Source organism: Neovison vison, chromosome 2, assembly GCF_020171115.1.
Source record: "Neovison vison isolate M4711 chromosome 2, ASM_NN_V1, whole genome shotgun sequence".
Lineage (NCBI taxonomy): Eukaryota > Metazoa > Chordata > Mammalia > Carnivora > Mustelidae > Neogale > Neogale vison.
Window position 1 is genome coordinate 165,042,179 of NC_058092.1, and position 17,044 is coordinate 165,059,222.

Here is a 17,044-nt window from a genome sequence, read left to right on the forward strand (position 1 = left end):
ATTCACTGAATGAAGGACTTCCCTTAAACTCAGTCTTTGCTGCTCTCCTCCCCTGCCTCTTCCTGGAAGGTACAAAGCCAGAGGGCCCTGAGAGCTCGTTAATTCTCCTCTTTGGGCAAATTAACAAGTAACCAGGTCATTGGATCTGGGTTGGTTCAGTGGATCTCAACTGACTATCCCCAGTCCAGGCTGCTTGGCTCTATCAGCCTCCTGCTTTAGGCCTTATTTCCCTGACCAGGAAGACCCACTGTTATGTGGTCAATGAATTTTTCCTTTTCCTCATTTCCAGATTCTGTTTACATATGTAGAGTAGTACTGTTATGACTCCCCTGATTTTAGCACCTTTGATGGGGTGTTCAAGTATGTGCAGATTAAAGTTCTCTCTGTGGGTTACAGAAGTTAGAGAGGTAGTTTTTTTCTTTGATGCCTTTCTACCTGATCTCCCCAATTAAACCTCATTTGCATTTATACCATGTGATGCTAGTGATCCTTTGCAAAATAATAACCCTTGGATTAAGTGATCTTTCTGTATGACATCTTCCAAAATCTAAAAGCCAAGTCCTGACCATCCTTCAAAAGTTCAGTTCTTTATTTCCAACTACTTTCTAGATTTAATTTATGATACCTGGCATCAAAAATATAAAATTATTCTTGATTTATTTCTTTCTCTTTATGGCAAGGCTTCAAGTCCTATCAAATTCTCTCTTACATATGTTCTACATCTTCCCCATCTAGCTGGCTGGTGATGGTTAATTTCATGTGACAACTTCATTGGACTAAGAGAAGTCCAGATAGCAGGTAAAACATTATTTTTGACTGCGTCTATGAGGACGTTTTGAGATCTGAATCAGCAGACCAAGCAGAGAAGAACATCATCACCAATGCAGGTGAGTGTCTTCCAATCTCCTTGAGGGCCTAAATAGTGGAAAAAGATGGAGGAAGGTGGAATTTGCTCTGGGGGTGAGCTGGGTCATCCATTTTCTTCTGACATTGGTGGTCCTGGTTCTTGGGCTTCAGACGCAGATGGGAGTTCACACCATCACCATTGAGCTCTGTTGGTTCTCAGGCCTTTGATTTTGGACTGGAACTATAACACCAGATCTCCTGGGCCTCCTACCCGCAGACAGCTGATTACCGGGCTGCTCACTCTCCATAATCATGTTAGCCCATTCCTTATAATAAATCTTGTTCAGTATCTTAATCAGTTCAATTTCATTGGAGAAACCTAAGCCCAATACTAATTCATGCCTAGATTATTCTTTTTTCTTTCTTTTTTTTTTTTTAAGATTTTATTTTGAAAGAGAGAGAGAGCAAGTCCCCAGAGGGAGAGGAGAAGCAGACTCCCTGCTGAGCAGGGAGCCCAATGTGGGACTTGATCCCAGGACCCTGAGATCATGACCTGAGCAGAAGGCAGATGGTTAATGACTGAGCTACCCAGGTGCCTTAGACAAATCTTTTAATGTTCATTCTTATTCTTTCTCTCTCCAAGCTATCCTATGTGCTGATTTTTGTCATGTTATTTCCCTGCCCCTTCCCGAACAGACAAGAGAAGACTACAAACATTTATTCCCTTTATCAGTATTTTAAATAGTTGTGAAGATGTACACATACAGATGTACACACATACATGTGTGTGCACATACACACAGGGAACATCCTGAACGTTCAGATTTCTGTTGTTTGCAGGTACCTGAATTCATTAGGTTTTTGGGGAAAAATACAAAAAATATATTTTTAAACAAGCATCTCAAGTGACTGTCAAGTGGCTCAAAGACCATGTTCCGGATGGTACATTTTTTTTTCCAATTTATTTATTTTCAGAAAAACAGTATTCATTATTTTTTCACCACACCCAGTGCTCCATGCAAGCTGTGCCCTCTATAATACCCACCACCTGGTACCCCAACCTCCCACCCCCCCGCCACATCAAACCCCTCAGACTGTTTTTCAGAGTCCGTAGTCTCTCATGGTTCACCTCCCCTTCCAATTTACCCAAATTCCCTACTCCTCTCTAACGCCCCTTGTCCTCCATGCTGTTTGTTATGCTCCACAAATAAGTGAAACCATATGATAATTGACTCTCTCTGCTTGACTTATTTCACTCAGCATAATCTCTTCCAGTCCCGTCCATGTTGCTACAAAAGTTGGGTATTCATCCTTTCTGATGGAGGCATAATACTCCATAGTGTATATGGACCACATCTTCCTTATCCATTCATCCGTTGAAGGGCATCTTGGTTCTTTCCATAGTTTGGCGACTGTGGCCATTGCTGCTATAAACATTGGGGTACAGATGGCCCTTCTTTTCACGACATCTGTATCTTTGGGGTAAATACCCAGGAGTGCAATTGCAGGGTCGTAGGGAAGCTCTATTTTTAATTTCTTGAGGAATCTCCACACTGTTCTCCAAAGTGGCTGCACCAACTTGCATTCCCACCAACAGTGGAAGAGGGTTCCCCTTTCTCCACATCCTCTCCAACACATGTTGTTTCCTGTTTTGTTAATTTTGGCCATTCTAACTGGTGTAAGGTGATATCTCAATGTGGTTTTAATTTGAATCTCCCTGAGGGCTAATGATGATGAGCATTTTTTCATGTGTCTGATAGTCATTTGTATGTCTTGATTGGAGAAGTGTCTGTTCATATCTTCTGCCCATTTTTTGATGTGTTTGCCTGTTTCGTGTGGGTTGAGTTTGAGGAGTTCATTATAGATCCTGGATATCAACCTTTTGTCTGTACTGTCATTTGCAAGTATCTTCTCCCATTCCGTGGGTTGCCTCTTTGTTTTTTTGACTGTTTCCTTTGCTGTGCAGAAGCTTTTGATTTTGATGAAGTCCCAGAAGTTTATTTTCGCTTTTGTTTCCTTTGCCTTTGGAGACGTATCTTGAAAGAAGTTGCTGTGGCTGATATCAAAGAGATTACTGCCTATGTTCTCCTCTAAGATTCTGATGGATTCCTGTCTCACGTTGAGGTCTTTTATCCATTTTGAGTTGATCTTTGTGTACGGTGTAAGAGAATGGTCGAGTTTCATTCTTCTACATATAGCTGTCCAGTTTTCCCAGCACCATTTATTGAAGAGACTGTATATTTTTTCCTGTTTTGTCAAAGATTAATTGACCATAGAGTTGAGGGTCCATATCAGGGCTCTCTACTCTGTTCCACTGGTCTATGTGTCTGTTTTTATGCCAGTACCATGCTGTCTTGGTGATCACAGCTTTGTAATAAAGCTTGAAATCAGGTAAGGTGATGCCGCCAGCTTTGTTTTTGTTTTTCAACATTTCCTTAGTGATTCGGGGTCTCTTCTGATTCCATACAAATTTTAGGATTATTTGCTCCAGCTCTTTGAAGAATGCTGGTGGAATTTTGATCGGAATGGCATTAAAAGTATAGATTGCTCTAGGCAGTATAGACATTTTAACAATGTTTATTCTTCCGATCCAAGCGCATGGAATGGTCTTCCATCTTTTTGTGTCTTCTTCAATTTCTTTCAAGAGTGTTCTATAGTTCCTCAAGTACAGATCCTTTACCTCTTTGGTTAGTTTTATTCCCAGGTATCTTATGGTTCTTGGTGCTATAGTAAATGGAATCGATTCTCTAATTTCCCTTTCTGTATTTTCATTGTTAGTGTATAAGAAAGCCACTGATTTCTGCACATTGACTTTGTATCCTGCCACGTTGCTGAATTGCTGTATGAGTTCTAGTAGTTTGGGGGTGGAGTCTTTTGGGTTTTCCATATAAAGAATCATGTCATCTGCGAAGAGAGAGAGTTTGACTTCTTCATTACCAATTTGGATACCTTTTATTTCTCTCTGTTGTCTGATTGCTGTTGCTAGGACTTCTAATACTATGTTGAACAAGTGGGCATCCTTGTCTTGTTCCTGATCTCAACGGGAAGGCTGCAAGCTTTTTCCCATTGAGGATGATATTTGCTGTGGGTCTTTCATAGATAGATTTGATGAGGTTCAGGAATGTTCCCTCTATCCCTATACTTTGAAGCGTTTTAATCAGGAACGGATGCTGGATTTTGTCAAATGCTTTTTCTGCATCAATTGAGAGGACCATGTGGTTCTTCTCTCTCTCATATTAATTTGTTGTATCACATTGATTGATTTGCGAATGTTGAACCATCCTTGTAGCCCAGGGATGAATCCCACCTGATCATGGTGGATAATCTTTTTAATGTGCTGTTGGATCCTGTTGACTAGGATCTTGTTGAGAATCTTAGCACCCATATTCATCAGTGATATTGGTCTGAAATTCTCCTTTTTGGTAGGGTCCTTGCCAGGTTTGGGGATCAGGGTAATGCTGGCTTCATAGAAAGAGTCTGGAAGTTTTCCTTCTGCTTCAATTTTTTGAAACAGCTTCAGGAGAATAGGTGTTATTTCTTCTTTGAAGGTTTGGTAGAATTCCCCAGGGAATCCGTCAGGTCCTGGGCTCTTGTTTTTTGGGAGGTTTTTGATCACTGCTTCAATCTCGTTATTAGATATCGGTCTATTCAGGTTGTCGATTTCTTCCTGGTTCAATTTTGGTAGTTTATATTTTTCCAGGAATGCATCCATTTCATCTAGGTTGCTAAGCTTATTGGCATATAACTGTTCGTAATAACTTCTGATGATTGTTTCTACTTCCTTGGCGTTAGTTGTGATCTCTCCCTTTTCATTCATAATTTTATGAATTTGGGATTTCTCTCTTTTCTTTCGGATTAGTGTAGCCAGTGGCTTATCGATCTTATTGATTCTTTCAAAAAACCAGCTTCTAGTTTCATTGATACGTTCTACTGAATCTCTGGTTTCTCCCTCATTGATCTCAGCTCTAATCTTGATGATTTCCCTTCTTATGTGTGGACTTGGTTTGATTTGTTGTTGATCCTCCAGTTCCTTAAAGTGTAGAGACAGCTGCTGTGTTCTGGATTTTTCAATTTTTTTGAGCAAGGCTTGGATGGCTATATATTTTCCCCTTAGGACCGCCTTTGCTGTATCCCATAGGTTTTGGACCGAAGTGTCTTCATTCTCATTGGTTTCCATGAATTGCTTCAGTTCTTCTTTGATCTCCTGGTTGATCCAAGCATTCTTAAGCAAGGTGGTCTTTAGCTTCCAGGTGTTTGAGTTCCTTCGGAACTTTTCCTTGTGATTGAGCTCCAGTTTCAAAGCATTGTGATCTGAGAATATGCAGGGAATAATCTCAGTCTTTTGGTATCAGTTGAGTCCTGATTTGTGACCTAGTATGTGGTCTATTCTGGAGAAGGTTCCGTGTGCACTTGAGAAGAATGAGTATTCTGCTGTTTTAGGGTGGAATGTTCTGTATATATCTATGAGGTCCATCTGGTCCAATGTGTCATTCAATGCTCTTGTTTCTTTATTGATTTTCTGCTTCGATGATCTGTCTAATTCTGAAAGAGGCGTGTTAAGATCTCCTACGATTAGTGTATTCATATCAATATGACTCTTTATCTTGATTAACAGTTTTATTAAGTAATTGGCTGCTCCCATATTGGGAGCATAGATATTTACAATTGTTAGATCATCTTGGTGGATAGTCCCTTTAAGGATTATGTAGTGTCCTTCTGTATCTCTGACTACAGTCTTTAGTTTGAAGTCTAATTTATCTGATATGAGAATCGCTACCCCAGCCTTCTTTTGAGTCCCATTGGCATGAAAGATGCTTCTCCACCCCTTCACTTTCAGTCTGCGTGTATCTTTAGGTTCAAAATGGGTCTCTTGTAGACAGCATATGGATGGGTCCTGTCGTTCTATCCAATCTGCAACCCTGTGCCGTTTTATGGGTGCATTTAGGCCATTCACATTGAGAGTGATTATTGATAGATACGTTTTTATTGACATCGAGTTACCTTTGAAGTCTTTCTTTCTGTAGACTGTCTCTATATTTCTGTTCAATGCTATTCTTGGGATTTTTCCTCTTTTATAGAACCCCCCTTAATATTTCCTGCAGTATCGGCTTGGTGGTTGCATAGTCTTTTTTTTTTTTTTTTAAAGATTTTATTTATTTATTTGAGAGAGAGAGAGTGTGAGAGAGAGCATGAGCAAGGAGAAGGTCAGAGAGTGAAGCAGACTCCCCATGGAGCTGGGAGCCTGATGTGGGACTCGATCCCGGGACTCCAGGATCACGCCCTGAGCCGAAGGCAGTCGTCCAACCAACTGCGCCACCCAGGCGTCCCAGTGGTTGCATAGTCTTTTAAGCCTTGCCGGTCTTGGAAACTCTTTATCACTCCATCCATTTTGAATGTCAGTCTTGCTGGATAAAGTATTCTTGGCTGCATGTTCTTCTCATTTAGTGCCCTGAATATATCTTGCCAGCCTCTTCTGGCTTGCCAGGTCTCTGTGGACAGGTCTGACGTTATTCTGATGGGCTTCCCTCTGTAAGTAAGGAGCCTCTTTGCCCTGGTGGCTTTCAAGAGATTATACCTACAATTATAATTCCTCAATTTGACTATCAGGTGCCGTGGTGTTTTTTTGGAATGTATAATCTTGGGTGGAGACCATTCAGCCTCTAGTACATGAACGCTGGTTCCATTCGCGAGATTCGGAAAGTTTTCATGAAGGACTTGTTCCACGATATCTTCTAGACTTCTTTCTTTCTCCTCCCCTTCAGGGATTCCAATAATTCTGACGCTGGAACGCTTCATGGCATCATTTATTTCCCTGATTCTGCTTTCGTGGGATCTAAGCTGTTTGTTCCAGGCTTCCTCCTGATCCTTTCTCTCTATCTGTTTGTCTTCCAGATCACTAATTCTATCTTCTGTCCCAGTTACCCTAGCTTTGAGAGAGTTTAGATTAGATTGGAACTCATTGAGAGCATTGTGGACCTCCTCCCTGGTAGCTTTAAGCTCCGCCCTAACATTGTGAACATCCTGTCTGGTCGCTTTCAGTTCGGCCCTAATCAATTCTGTTTGGTCATCCATGGCTTTCTCCAACCTAGCTATTGCCTGGATAATTATTAGCCTGAATTCTCTTTCCGACATATTGTCTATGTTGATAGCCGTTAGCTCTGTTGCAGAAGGTCCATCCTCTGTATTTTTCTTCTGTTGGGCATTCCTCCTCCTAGTCATTTTGGTGGGAGAAGACTGAACAGATGTAGCTGGATGTATCAACTCTGGTGCAGTCAAGGTGCACCCTGGAACACTTCCTGATCTCCGTCTCAGAGAGAAGCCTCAGTCTGGGTGCAGAAGCTGAATAAATTCCCCCTTGGACGCTGGCAGTGCAGGTTCCAAGTTAAAGACCCTGGGGGCGCAGGATCTTTTGCTCATCCCCAAAGCCAAGGCTGTGGCGGCTGTCTGGGAGCTCCTGACCGCCAGAGAGGTTCCAAGCAGCGATCGCACACTGAGATTTTGCCGCCGGCCCGGGCTGGGAGTGCCCGGCTTGCGCGCACCTCTTTTCAGAGGCGGCTGTGGGTCGGGCGCGCGTCTGGGGCACTGAGAACGGGGCGCTGGTCCGTAAGCCGCAGGCTGGGCTTTTGCGCGCCTCTGTCCGGGGAAGAGTTTCGCGCGTGCGCGGCTTAGACTTTGAAACAATGGCGCAGGTCAAGAAGCGCCCCCGGGCCTTAGAAACCCAGGAGAGCTCGAGGGACGTGCGCGCGCATCTCAAGCTTTGTGGTAGGGCTAGCGCGCGTTCTGCAGACCGGCGCAGCTCCCATCCCCTCACAGGAGCCAGAACCCACGCGCTCTGGGGCGCGCTGGCGGCTTAGGGACCAGGAGCCGGTTTCTCCACCGCACTCTCTCTGCCTCCGCGCCAGGGAGGCCGTCTGGGACCGGGGACTTAAGCCCCTGTCCCTAGCCGCCCCGATTCCCACAATTTGCCCCCGCGATCCTTTGCTCTTTTGGAGTGCTTTCAACCAGTCTCCAAGTTAATGCTGGTCCCCAGACGCAGGCCACTCTCGCTCGTATTGGGGTATTACTTTCCCACCGGTCGCCTCTGGTGGCTCCCTCCCCCTTTTGTTTATCTCTGATATCAGTCCGCCATTCCCATCCCGCTTTACCTGCTCACTGGCGTCTTCTGCCCCTGTAGAGATCCAGACGTGTATAATTCTGATCTCAGGCTGATTTCATGGGTGATCGGAGTTCTTTGGTAGGTAATCAGCTCACTTTGGGGTACCAGCTGAAAAGACGCCTCTTCCTAGTACCCCGCCATCTTGTCCCCCCCCAACTTTTTTTTTTTTAAGAGAGAACTTTTTCACAATTTTTACTACAATGCTAAGTAATATGGACACAAGCGCCATCTATAGGTGAAATAGAGTCAATTCTTGGATTAAGAGAAACTGAAAGCAAATCTCCAAATCTACATTCTAGTGTTAAATTTGGGTAATGCGATAATTCCTACAAAATTTCTTTGTTAAAATAGATGGTGAATGTGAAAATATTTTAAATAGGAGTGATTGCTTTTCTCATAAGAATAAACTGCATGTCTGTGCACTTTATGGAATTAATTTCATAGAACGGTTAGATTTTCGAGCTATAACAACAAAACACAGCAGTGGTTGAGACCATTTTGACATAGCCGTAAGGCGTATTTATGTGTTAATGGTATAGCTTTATGGACATGTGTGTAATCTGAAATATCTAATATTATTAGGTCATTTGAAGATCAATTTTGACCTAAAAGAATTTTTAGAGCTGCAGTAACCAAGTGTAGGTTGCAGTAAATGGAAATGATCAGGGCTCTTTAGACAATGCAGACATCTGCATTTCCATCAAGGCATCTTGTAGCTAAAAACTGGAATGTCATTAATATTAACTCTAGGCACAAGATTACTATTCAGATTATAAGCGTACTGAGGTAATTTTGTAAACAGGATTCTTTTTTTCTCTATTATTGCAACTGTCTCCTTTGTTTCGTGTCTGGAATAGACTATAAAAGTCAGTGAGCTGAACCACATTATAAGATATGAGAATTGTTTCTAATAAGAGATACTACTTACCAGATTTAATGGAATGAAAGATCCCAAGATGCAGACACAATTTAAAATCGTGATTTTCTGATTATAAAGCAGAGCGAAATAGAAGCGAATCAGGGACAACACAACCAAACACGGTCTGTTTAACAGACTTAAAGCAGTGATTTTCAAAGTGTGGATTCCTGATGGCAATATCACTATCTCCCGGGAACTTTAGGGAATGCAAGCATGGAGACTTGCCTCAGACAGACTGAATCAGGAGCGCTGGGGGTTAACCCTAGCAATATGTGTTAGAACAAGCTTCCCGGTGATTCTGGTGTTCGTTAAAAGCTGACATGAGGAGACTCTTCTCCTGGACATGTCTGCACATCTCAGATCAGTTTTTGTTTCGGATTCTTTTCAAGGATGCTTGCATAGCCTTAGAAAACAGAGGTAGTATCTCTTTACAGGATATGGGGCAGGTTTGTTGCGGACTAGTGTAATAAAGACAGTGTCCCTCTCTGGAGCAGGGACTGGATAGGTTGTCTAGCAGCCCCCTTCATAAGATTGGGGGTTCCCTATGCTTGGGGTTCCTCTTTATGTCATAGACCCATTCTCTATGGGCAACACTGACCTGGGTCAGCTTTCACATCTTCCCAGGGCTGGGGACCAAGGGCAAGGTGGAGGTCGTGAGGTCTGCTGTGCTATGAGTAACACAGTCCTTTGTCTCTGACTTGGGAATTTCTTATCTTTTCCCAGCGTTGATGACATTGTGGCAGGCTAACTTGCTACCTTTAAGACCTTCTCCATCCTTGCTGGTGTAGAGCTTGTGAACCAGATGCTCAAATAAATGGCATCTCTCTCATTTTGGTCCATTCTCTGCTCTGGTGTCACTTCCCACAGGGGACTCTCTTGGTTGCTCCGTTTAACATAGTACCTTGTGTCCTTCCTACTCTCACACCTGCTATATCTTTATTATCAGTGATTACTATGACCTGATACCATAATATACATCTGTTTATAATTCATTACCAAGTAAATGTAAGTTTTATTGTCTTCGGTTCCTGCCCCTAGAACAGTGTTGAGCTCTGTAATTTTTTTTATTGAACATAAATATTTGTTAAATGAATATGAATATTACATATTGTATGTAACTTAGGCTTATTAAATGAATATAAATATTTTCCACAAGCAGTACAGGTTTCATAGACCAAGAAGCTTTTTAAGAAATTTAACCTAATAGATCCATTTTGGCCTGTTTGATAAATTCAGCCACATTTTGTGATGAGATGCTTCAAAATGAACGTTTGAAACATGGAATCTTAAGGTCACTAGAAAGGGTATATTAATGCTTAGATAATTAAAATTGTTTGGCAGAATATTTATTCAAGGGAAAGTAATTCTTTCTGACTGTGTGCCTGTCTCTTTGCGCACATATTCTAAGGAGTATAGGTGTGTATAAATTATGCATTATAAGTACATGTATATTATACAAAGTTTATTATGTATAAAACAGATATACACATATACACTATATAACATGCATTTGTAAATATACTCAGATATATATTTTTAGACATACATACAATGTGCATATATTCTTCCGTGTTCCATAAGCTGATCTAATGTGAAGGTAAGGAGATAAGGATTCACAAACAGAGCCACTCAATTCTCCTCTGTACTTAGTGGGGACTGACCTTGCTACAATGACACAAATCGCACAACACAGTGATGGTAAGCAAGGTTGTCTGGTGCTATTGAATCTACTGGAATCCACAAATTGTATTCACTTCAATAAAAAGTAGTGGATTGCTGGGGAGACCTTGAATTGAGGAACTTCAAAAAAGTGTTAATGCTTCTCTTAAAAGCTGAGCTCACAGATATGGCAAGATAAGGAGCCTTGGTTTGGAGAGCCAACTGGGTGATCCGATAGAGGAGAAGCTGGGAAGAATGAGCAGGCAAACCAAATGAATGCAGGAAAAAGAAAGAAGTTTCCAAATGTTTTTCAGTCTTGGAAATACACCTTGAAATAATTACAGAAGAATGTCTAAATTCAGAGAGAGATAATTCATTAAGAAATGTAAAATGTGGGTAACTATTAAAACAAAATAATCAGATGGAGGCCAGCTGGTTCCTAAGACTGAGTCTAACTTGACTCCATAATTGTGCAGAAACTTCAGTTTTCTGTTTATTTTTTAAAATTTTATTATTTATTTGACAGACAGAGATCACAAGTAGGCAGAGAGGCAGGCAGAGAGAGAGGAGGAAGCAGGTTCCCTGCGGAGAAGACAGCCTGATGCGGGGCTGGGTCTCAGGACCCTGAGATCATGACCTGAGCCGAAGGTAGAGGCTTTAACCCACAGAGCCACCCAGGCGCCCCGAGTTTTCTGTTTTTATTATTATGACTTCATCAGTTTACTTAAAGATTATCAGGTTTTGAAGAAAGGATTTATGCTAACCAAAATCACAGAAAAGACCCGATATGCCAGAATATCAATGCTTTATGTGTACAGAGAACTTACCTGTTATGTAATAGATCCAGCACTTACCTTGGCTGCTCTATGAGCTTCTCACTTAGTAGTCAGTCTGTCTTGCAGGAGCTTTTGTTGTTGCTGCTGTTGTTTGTTTTTTTCAAATTAACATATACTCTAATATTTGTTTCAGGGATACAGGTCTGTGAATCATCAGTCTTACACAATTCACAGCACTCACCTTAGCATATGCCCTCCCCAGTGTCCACCCCCAGCCACCCATCCCTCCCACCCACCTCCATTCCAGCAACCCTCAGTTTGTTTCCTGAGATTAAGAGTCTCTTATGGATTGTCTCCCTCTCTGGTTTCATCTTATTTCATTTTCCCCTCCCTTCCCCTATGATCCTCTGTCTTGTTTCTCAAATTCCTCTTATCAGTGAAATCATGTGATAATTGTCTTTCTCTGATTGACCAGTTTCGCTTAGCATAACACCCTCTAATTCCATCCACATCTTTGTAAATGGCAAGATTTGGGGGTTTTGATGGCTGCACGGTATTACATTGTATATACATATACACACGTCTTCTTTATCCATTCTTCTGTTGATGGACATCTGGGCTCTTTCATAGTTTGGCTATTGTGGACTTTGCTGCTATAAACGTTCAAGTGCCTGTGCCCCTTTGGAGCACTGTTTGTGTCTTTAGGGTAAATATCCAGTAGTGCATTTGCTGAGTCATAGGGTAGCTCTATTTTTAACTTTTTGAGGAGACTCCGTATCATTTTCCAGAGTGGCTGTACAGCTTCCACTCCCACTGACAGTGTAGGACGGTTCCCCTTTCTCTACTTCCTCACCAACATCTGTCGTTTCCTCACTTGTTAATTTTACCCATTCCGACTGGTGCGAGGTGGTATCTCACTGTGATTTTGATTTGCATTTCACTTTCAGGAGCTTTTTTAAAAAAATATTATTATTATTTTATGTAGGCTGTGTGCCTAGTGTGGAGCTGAATGCCAGGCTTGGACTCACAAACCTGAGATCAAGAGTTGGACACCCAACCAACTGAGCAACCCAGGTGCCCCAGTAGTTGTTCTACATTGAAGGTAAATTACTGTAAGACGTTTGTCTGGGACATAAGAGCCAAGGAAAATCATCTTAATAGTGCCTTGGAGCTATAAAAATATTAATAAATAATATTGATTGGGTGGTACCAGGGATCATACACTAGCTATATTAGAATGTCTGGCATAGAGAGGCTGTGCAATAGATATTTGTTCAATAAATGAATACAGATATCATCACGATTCCATGAATTACGTACTTTCATTATTTCCACTGGAGGAAACTGAGTCTTGGGAAGAGAACACCTTTTCCTATAAAATACATCATTGATCTATACTTGAACTCCAGTCAAGCTGATGTCTTAGTTCATGTTTACAATTTTATTACCCTGCTTGAAAATGTATATATCCTTCTTTACCTGGAAAGGGACTAGAATATACTCATATTTAGGTTCCCATATATCCCTACTTACTGTAGGGACCTTATCACAACATCAGCGTGTTAAGATGCCTTAAATTGTTTTATAGTTTATTTGAGCTTTTGATTTAATATTCTTGATGAGGTTTTGGACTTACTAATATTATAGGCTGCCTATTTGAAAACTACTTCGTAGGGTGGGTTATTTGAGCAGATAGCTCATTCATCTGTATTTGTGTGTGTGTGTGTTTGTGTGTGTGTTGCTTTCAAAAGAAAATTCTAGAATGGCATCTTACTTTTAGCCCTTAAATGCTTTTCCCTGTTGACTTGGGTCTTATGGCTTTTACAGTCTCTGAGTTGGCCATGTTGAAACAGGGCAAAGCAGGTGAGGTTTGTATCTGGAGGTTCAAATCCCTTTCCGTACCTTCAATATCTTGCTTTCTTGACTATTTTCTTGGCTCCACTTATTTCTCATATTTTAAAAAAATATTTTATTTATGTAATTGAGAGAGAGCGAGAAAGAGTGAGCGTGAGCGAGGAGAGGGGCAGAAGGGGAGGGAGAGAATCCCAAGCGGACTCCCAGCTGAGTGCGGAGCCTGACACACGGGGCTTGACCTCACAACCCTGAGATCAGGACCGGGAGATCATGACCTGAGCCAAAACTAAGAGTCAGACCCTCAACCGACTGAGCCACCCAGGCTCCACTCTTCTTTCTCATCCTAATGTGTGCCCAGCTACTGCTAGTTTACTTCACACTTTCAGAGAAAGATGACATTCAGCTGGCATTTTTCTCTCACCAGATATGTGTGTCAAGCTTAGGAACTCAGATACCCAGTGTGACCCTGAATGAGGCTTCACAAAATCCTCAGCAGTTCCCTCATTCCTTCCCTCAGATAACTCTATCCCTCAGGTAACTCTAGCAGCATAACAGAGCTGTTTATGTCAGCTTTGTGCGGCAAAAAGAGAAGAACCCTTGGAGTAGGGTATGTGGCTTTCAGCCCTGATAGTGCCTATTGTATGATGTTTATTAAAGGACTCATCCTTGTGAACTCCAGTAGCCTCACTGGGAGAATGTTGGGATTAAAGTGGGTAGTTGCTTAGATCTTTTAATTTTAAAATACCATGATGTTTAAAAACAGGAATTGCATTATTTCTGGTAAGTTGTCAATGACAACACGCTTATCTGTTTCTTTATATTGGTCTTCATGCGAGTTATGCGCAGAACATAGACACCTACTTGCAACCCGCAAATAGGAAGAATTTTGGAGAGGAATGTGAGGAACAATATGAAGGTGCAAGTTGAGAGGTGTATTGGAGGCATAAGGAAGAGATGATTTGACTAGAAGGAAGGGTACTGGTTAAAGTAGCTGGGGAAGAGAGAGTATTGATAAGTAACTCTAGACTTAGAAGGACTTGGTATGGCAGGTTGGAGAATTTGAATTTAAGAAATTGAAGAATGGAGAGGATCTTAGGAATCAATTTGGAATATTAAGCAGAGAGACTAGAGAAAGGAAGACCATTTCAGTTGCTACTGCAATAGTTCAAGCATTATGTGTTCATAGATACGGCAGAGAAGGAGATGAAGAGCTAATATTTGTTTAAAAATTGACAGAAAAATGAATATGAACACCTGATATATTTTTATCTTAAAGATTTTATTTATTTATCTATCTATCTATCTATCTATCTATCTATTTAGAGAGTGTGGAAGGGGGAAGGGGCAGAGGGAGAAGGAGAGAATCTCCGGGAGATTTTTGCAAGGAGTGCAGAGCCAGATGCAGAACTCAACATCATGATCCTGAGATCATCACCTGAGCTGAAACCAAGAGTTGGACACTTAACTGACTGAGTCACCCAGGCACTGCATGATGCAGTTAAAAAAAAAAAATGCCCAGCTCTCTTCATCGAAACAAAACTCAAAACAATGACCAACCCAATAACAATGATCACCGTCACTAGTAGTATATGGTTCCTTCCTAAAAGGAGCAGGACTTCTTGGAAAAATAATTGATTCCAGAGCAGGGAAGGCAAATGCACAAGAGGATAGTTAGGTCACAAGGACACCGGAGCCATTCATAGAGGCTCTCACAAGCAATAGAAGGGAATCGTTTATATATCACTTAGACTAAAAATTGCCTTGCATTTACGCAAAGGATCACAAGTGGATTATGATACTAAAAGAAGGAAAATTAATTTTGGAAATTGAAAGAAGGAAAGAGTAATATATTTTCAGCAGCCAAATAGTACATGAAGAAACTTTTCTCCTGTGGAAATATCCCAGCTAAGAAATAAAGAAAAAGTGATTCAGCTAGAATATCATCGTTCCCTAACCCCTAATGAACACCTGAATCCGGATGCTGCAAAGACGTGGCTACTGACATCGTCAGTGATGAGCTGTTTTGTGTTATGATCCTCATTCTAGAGAAACACAATATCATCTATGAAGTAACTTTTCCAAAAAAGATCTCGATGTGATCAAGGTTATATATAATTCATAAAAATGGTTCTTGGTAGGGAGGAGGTTCAGTTTTTCCCTTAAGGTGATATTTGGCAATATCTGGAGACATTCTTAGTTGTCACTCATTCGGGTGCATACGCCGCTGACACCTGGTGGGCAGAGGCCAGAGATGCTACTAAATCCTGGGATGCCCAGGATCCTCTGGGCATAATTATCTGGCAAATAGAATGTCCATAGTGCTGCAATTAGAAATCCTGACTTATGGGAATTGTGAAGTGGAGAGGAACATGTTAAATAATACAACTGGTCTGTAATGAGCAAAATCTCAGTGGTAAGAAATTACAAGCCCAAGACACAGTGTCATTAACAACAATTACCAAAAAATTCAAGAACTAAAAAGAAGGGGGGGTGGATGACCTACAGACCTAAAGAGATAAAAGGCAGATCAACAAATACAAGGTGAAGAGCTGGGCAGCCTGGGGTGTCTCGGTCATTAGACGTCTGCCTTTGGCTCAGGTCATGATCCCAGAGTCCTGGGATCGAGCCCCACATCGGGCTCCCTCCTCCGCGGAGAGCCTGCTTCTCCCTCTCCTGCTTCCCCTGCTTGCGTTCCGTCTCTTTCTCTCTCTCTCTCTGTCAAGTAAATAAATAAAATCTTTTAAAAAGAACCAACAACAACAAAATCAAGGCAAAGAGCTTATTTGGATTCCGATTTAAACAAACTGTATAAAACTTTGACACTTGATGACACATTTGGAAATTTGAACCCTGACTGGAAGTTTAATGATATTAAGAATATTTTGGATGTGATACTGGTTTTGTTAGGTTACAAAAAAGTGACTTGATCTTCTAGAAATACAATCTGAAATACTCATGGGTGAAAAAGGTAACATCTTAAATTTGCTTCAAGTCAATATGGGAGCAAGGTAATAGCTAGAGAAAGGAGTCCTTGAAGATCAGCTGAGAGGCTGACAGTTTGAATTTAGGAATGAGGAACATGAGCAGAGCTTCTGTGGGAACAAATATATTTACTTGTGGCTTTGGTTTTTTTAAATTTTTAAATTTTTTATTAACATATAATGTATTATTAGCCCCAGGGGTACAGGTCTGTGAATTGTAAGGCTTACACACTTCATAGCACTCACCATAGCACGTACCCTCCCCAATGTCCATATCCCCACCACCCTCTCCTTCCCACCCTCCCCGCAGCAACCCTCAGTTTGTTTTGTGAGATTAAGAGTCACTTATGGTTTGCTCCCTCCTGATCCAACAACTAAAACCAAAGTTGCCCATGTTTTCTAAATGCAGACTAGAAGAAAGGCAGTTAGCTACAAAAGCTAGGAGACTATACGAATAGAATGATTGTTGTTTTCTTGAGAAGGATGCCTCCTTAACCTTCTCCACCACCATGAATATTGGTCGCTACTCCCTGAGATTCTCATGTCAGTTTCTTAAAGCCCGCTGTCAAAGACCATTGAAATAGACTTTCAAACGATCTTTTTAAAGCAATTTCTTGTTGCCACTTTTGAAATAAAGAGGGGTAAAACAAACAAGAAGGCTTCAGACTTTCTAGCAAAGGTTGAGGGATGTGGCAGTGTAATAAAAATCGTTAACAGATTTTTGTGAATACTCCCTATGCTTCGTCATGAGATGTGGGTACAAGATAGTCTTGATCTCATTTGTATTTTATAGCATGAAACATGTGACCCAAAAAGCTTAATTTATAAAATATGAGTCACACTATTACAGGGT